General features: G+C 42.0%; 2 pseudogenes; one reads left to right on the forward strand and one right to left on the reverse strand.

The window, feature by feature from the left end:
- Window positions 1-903: 903 nt before the first annotated feature.
- On the reverse strand, window positions 904-2,151 carry LOC142870026 (large ribosomal subunit protein uL3 pseudogene; annotated as a pseudogene).
- Window positions 2,152-3,175: 1,024 nt separating this feature from the next.
- Window positions 3,176-5,077, forward strand: LOC105871229 (RNA-binding protein EWS pseudogene; annotated as a pseudogene).
- The last annotated feature ends 1,050 nt before the right edge of the window (window positions 5,078-6,127 follow it).

Below are 6,127 nucleotides of genomic sequence, written 5' to 3' on the forward strand. Positions count from 1 at the left end.
TTTTGAATATGATATATATGAGTGAAAATGTTTTCTAGAAGACATAATATATCTTATTTAAAAGGTCCAGTAGGACACATATTAATACATTTATTACATATTAGGCCATAAGAAAAATCTGAATAAATTCTTGAAAGAGAAAAAGTATACTGACAATACATAGTAAAACTAGCAAATAAAATTAAGTGTTAGGGAAAACAAATTAACAAACTTCCCCTATGTAACACATAGTTTAAGTGATAACTACAAATTATTGTGTTCTTAAAAATACTTTTCTAATACATGTTTATAATATAGCAGTGAATACTGTGGCAGAGACTGCAATTTATCTCTTAATGTGAGTTCTGAACTTATCCATTAAGTAAAGTTTTGGATGAACCTCTGCCCAGCTGAAGACTATGTTTACAAGTCTCTCTTCCAGCTATACCTGGCATTACGCCTGGATTTTTATGATGTGTACAACTTCTGGGTTCTGCCATTCATGGAAAAGCACATGCCACCACCCTTGTCATTCTCCTTTCATCTGATTGCAATGTGAATGTGACGGTGAGAGCAAAAACAACCACAAAGGACATTTTGGTGAACATGACAGAGCAACAAGAAAGAGCTTGGGCCCAGGACCATGACACAGTAAGAGATAATAGCAAATTCATATGAGAGAAAAAGCTAGTAAGTCTTCAATTTTATTATACCACCACACCTGAGAGTTATTTTTCCACTTATAAAAACTATCTCATCCCACTGATATGGAAGAGGGGAAACCATGCATTAAAAAGTTCAGTGGAATTCAATTCTTGTCTAATTATTAATTAAATCAAAAGAATAATGGTCAAAATTCTCACTTTTTTTTTTTTTCCCCCACTGGAAAACAACTTTTATTGAGATCCCACCAGCTGTATAATCTGTTCCTGACATTAAGCTCCTTCTTCCTTGGCAATTCGGTCCTTCTTAAGTGGTCCCATGAACGCCTTCTTCTCCTCCATAGTCTGGAACCGGCCATGGCCAAACTTGGAGGTGGTATCGATGAACTTAAGGTCAGTTTTCTCCAGAGCCCGCCGTTTGGTCTGCACCAACAAGGACTTGCGGAGGGTGAGCACTCGCTTCTTGGTTCCCACCACACAACCTTTCAGCATCACAAAGTCATTAGTCACTTCACCGTAGTGGACAAAACCACCCAGGGGGTTGATACTCTTGTCAGACAGATCGTAGTCGGTAGAAGCATTGTTCTTGATCAGCTTGCCATCCTTGATAAGGTAGCCCTGGCCGATCTTATAGATCTTCTTGTTGATCTCTGTGCGGTGATGGTAGCCTTTCTGGCCAGCCCGTGCCACAGAGAAAGCCACACGGGCAGGATGCCAGGCCCCGATACAGGCAACCTTCCGCAGCCCTCGGTGGGTCTTGCGGGGCAGTTTCTTGGTGTGCCAACGACTGGTAACCCCTTTGTAGCCTTTGCCCTTGGTCACCCCGATGACATCGATCATCTCGTCCTGCCCAAACACTTGGTTCACAGGGACCTGCTGCTCTAGCCTCTCCCGGGCCCAGTCCAGTTTCTCAGCCACGGTGCCTCCGTTCACCTGGATCTCCATCAGGTGGGCCTTCTTCTGGCGCAGAGGAAGCAGGCGCATCTGGGTGTGGGCGATGATGCGAATGACTTGGCAGTACTTCTTCATGCTGCTGAAGTCCTTCTCCAGCTGCTTCTTGCCATCCTCATCCTGCCATTTCTTGCAGTACTTGGTGAAGGCCTTCTTCTTAGATTTATGCCAGTTCTTGTAAAAGCGCCTTTTGCACTCATCGCTGATATGCTCAGCAAAGATGGTCTTAAAAGTCCGGAGGCCTCGAGGAGTTTCCACATAGCCCACAATGCCTACGACCACCATGGGCGGCGTCTCCACAATGGTCACAGCCTCCACGACTTCCTTCTTGTTCACCTTTGATCCTGGCCTATCGACTTCCCGCACGATGTGGGTCATGCCAGCCTTGTATCCCAGGAAGGCTGTGAGGTGGACAGGCTTGGACGGATCATCCTTAGGGAAGCTCTTCACCTTCCCACGATGCCTGCTGCTGCGCTTCCGAGGCAAGAAGCCCAAGGACCCGTGTCTGGGAGCTGAGAACTTCCTGTGAGACATCCTGCCGCCAAATCACGCCGCTAGAGAAAATTCTCACTTTTAACTAGGTTTTTTTGGGGGGGAGGAGGGGGAATCATTTGACCTGAAAATAAAACTAATTTAAGAAAATAACTGAAGACTTATGAGAGCTCTTTTAAAAAATACTATTATAAAACAATTCAATAGTCAGAACATAGAACAGACTGAAAGACCAGCTATAATAAAGACTGTAGTAACAGATAGGATAATATAAAGGAATTTAATATAGGAAAAGTTACTGATGGCATTGAAGCAATTGACAACACATTTTGGACAAAATAAAATTAAAAGTCCTACTTTATTCAATGCTTGCAATATAGGAGATATACTTAGGAATAAAATTTTTAATAAATATGATTTCCAAAAAATTTATGAGGAAAAGTAAAAGCAATTCATAAAATATTTTTTTACAAAGCACACACCTACATATCACAAAAGATTAAATCAAATATTTCATTACACTATTTATCAAGACAATAAAAACAAAAGCACTATGAATACATTTCCAAGCTACAAGGAGTTCTCTAGCATGCCATTAGAGAGCATCTGGGAATGGGGTGGGGTTACCCGAATCACAGCTTTCTAATGTAGTTATGAGACACCTACTTTGATGAAAGAATGGTCTAAGATTAATGTAAGGCGAAGAGAAGCTTTTGTGTCTTACATTTTCTATAAATAACTCCCTCTTTCATGCAATAGAAGTACATTAGGGCACACAAGCTTAAACCGTTTTATAACATTAATTTTATGAAAAATAGACTTGTCAATTAGTCTCTGAATTTAATCCATTCTAATGCATGGCATATATGACAGTATTAAAATTTACTGAAAATTTCAATGATATATGAAATAGGTAATGCAGTTAGTTTATGTAGAGTTACTTTAAGTGAAACTGATTCTGGATTGTGTTTATTTCCACTTTCTTGAATAAAATCTCTAATTTATTTATTTTTTTTAAATTATCCACTTGAGTGCAGCGCCTAGAGGGAAAATGAGAGGGAAACTGAAAGACTGAGGAGGAAGGAAAGAAAATGGCATCCATGGACTATAGCCAAGCTGCAGCCCAGCAGCGCTAAAGTGCTTACACTGCCCAGCACACTCAAGATATCCACAGACTACCCAGGCATGTGGGCAGCAAAGCTAGGGAACCTATGGCCAGTCTACTGATGTCAGTTATATCCAAGCTCAGACCTCTGCGACCTATTAGCAGACCGCCAATGCCACTTTTTATGGACAGCCTCCCACTGCTTCTACTACTCTAAGTGTCCACCAGCCACCTGTCCAGGGGTATGGCACTGGTGCTTATGATACCACCACTGCTACAGTCACCACCACCCAGGCCTCCTATGCAGCTCAGTCTGCATATGGCACTCAGTCTGCTTACCCGGGGTAAGTGGGCAGCTTACCAAATCTACAGGACCACAGGATGGTAACAAGCCTGCTAACACTAGTCAGCCTCAATCTAGCATGGGGGGTTACAACCAGCCCAGCCTAGGATATGGACAGAGTGACTAAAGTTAACTGGGAGCTACCCCATATAGTCAGTCACAGCATCTCCATCCTACCTTCCTACCAGCTATTCCTCTGCAGAGCCAACTAGTTATGATCGGAGCAGTTGCTCTCAGAACACCTATGGACTACTGAGCAGCTATGGACAACAGAGTAGCTATGGTAAAAAAAAAAAAAAGGCAGCTATGGGCACAGTCTCCCACTAGTCACCCCTCCACTCCAAACTATATCCTACTGCAAGGCTCCAAGTCAATATAGCCAACAGAGCAGCAGCTAGAGGCAGCAGGGTTCATTCTGACAGGACCACCTCAGTAGCATGAGTATTTATGGGCTAGAGTCTGGAGGATTTTCTGGACCAAGAGAGAACCAGAGCATGAGTGGCCATGATAACCAGGGCAGGGGAAGAGGGAGACTTGATCATGGAGGCACAAGCCGTGGTAGGTCGGGAGGAGGGTGCAGTAGAATGGGCGCTGGAGAGCAAGGTGGCTTGAATAAACCTGGTAGACCCATAGAAAAGGACAAAATCTTGATCCCACCTATAGATCTGTATGAAGACTCTGACAACAATGCAATTTATGTGCAAGGATTAAATGACAATGTGAATCTAGATGATCTGGCAGACTTCTTTAAGCAATATGGGGTTGTTAAGATGAACAAGATAACTGGGCAACCCATGATCCACATCTACCTGGATAAGGAAACAGGAAAGCCCAAAGGTGATGCCATAGGGTCATATGAAGCCCCACCAACTGCCAAGGCTGCTAGGAGTGGTTTGATGGGAAAGATTTTCAAGGGAGTAAACTTAAAGTCTCTCTTGCTCAGAAGAAACCTCCAATGAATAGCATGCAGGGTGGTATGTCACCCCATGAGGGCAGAGGGGTAACACCACTCCGTGGAGGTCCAGGAGGCCCAGGGGTTCCTAGGGGATCCATGGGTTACATGGGAGGCCATGGAGGAGATAGAGAAAGTTTTCCTCCAAGGGGGTCCCAGGGTTCAGGAGGAGGAAACATCCAGCACCGAGCTGGAAACTGGCAGCATCCTAATCTGGGTTGTGGAAACCAGAACTTCACCTGGAGAATAGAATGCAACCTGCGTAAGGCCCTGAAGCCTAAAGGCTTCCTCCCGTCACCCTTCCTACACCTGGGTGGTGATGGTGGCAGAGGTGGCCCTGGTGGTATGTGAGAAGGAACATAGCATCCCTGGTGGAATGTTCAGAGGTGGCCATGATGGAGACAGAGGTGGCTTCCTTGGTGGAAGGGGCATAGACCAAGGTGGCTTTGGTGGAGGAAGGTGCAGTGGCCCTGCAGGCCCCATGGCCCTTTTTATTGATGGAACAGATGTGAGAAAGAAGAGGTGGACATGGAGGATCTGGAAAAATGCATGAAGTCAAGCACTGTCAGGAGCACAGAGTCTGGCCCTACTAGACATAGACCCCAGAGAGTGGCATTGATTACCAGATTTATTTTTTAAACCAGAAAATGTTTTAAATTTATAATTCTATATTTATAATATGGGTCATGATATTATGATTATTCCTGTCTGTATGTTAGTATTTTTCACCATTTGTGAAGAAATATTAAAGTTAAATGATAGAGAAAAAAAATTACCCACTCAAAACCAGTTTGGCCTTATCAAGATTATTGCACCTTATGATATGTGATTATCATTTCTGCCATTTTTAAATAAAAAGGGTAGATTTAAAACAAAAGCAGTGAAGGTGAACAGTAATGATGAGAAGCTGATAGAGTAGTATCTTTGATCTTTCCGTCTGGAAGATATAATTAGTTTCTGACCGTAATTTACAATATCCTTTTTCATATTCTATATATGTTAATTCTGCAGGTTCTTCAGTCTTAAGTTTGGCTATCAATTTTTAGTGTCATTTATTCCTAATATAGTCAATTATGGTTAAATACATTTTCTTTATATATTATTAGTTTGATATGTAGTATTTATATTTCTATTCAATTCTATGTGTTTTCTGATTATTGTTACAATAACTTTGACCCGTGAGATTTTTAGGATTTTTTTTCTCAGTTTCCACATAGATTATTTTCTCTACCCCGTTTAAACTGATTTCTAACTTAATTTTATTGGAGCTTTAGAATATATGACATAAGTTATATAAATGAGAATAGTCTAGTGTCCAAGCAAAATGATATAATGAGAATACAATCAGTTTTCAGTTAAAGGTGAGAGCCTTCAAAAATGGTTTAGAATATAGGATATCTAAACACACAAAGAAAGAAAACCAAGTATTCCAGAAAGAGAAATAGGGAGTATGGAGTTAGGTGAGGGAAGAGAAATGGCAGAACAATAGGGGATAGAGTATAGGGAATGGATACCTAGAGGGGATGAAAACTGGGTGATGACTAATCACATGGTCTTATTAGGCATGGTGGGATTAGTTGGCTGCTACTTTGTCACAAAAATTTGGATTGAGCTAACTCCTGATGGATGCCCTGGGGTAGAAA

The sequence above is a fragment of the Microcebus murinus genome, chromosome 1 (assembly GCF_040939455.1).
Source record: "Microcebus murinus isolate Inina chromosome 1, M.murinus_Inina_mat1.0, whole genome shotgun sequence".
Taxonomy (NCBI): Eukaryota; Metazoa; Chordata; class Mammalia; order Primates; family Cheirogaleidae; genus Microcebus; species Microcebus murinus.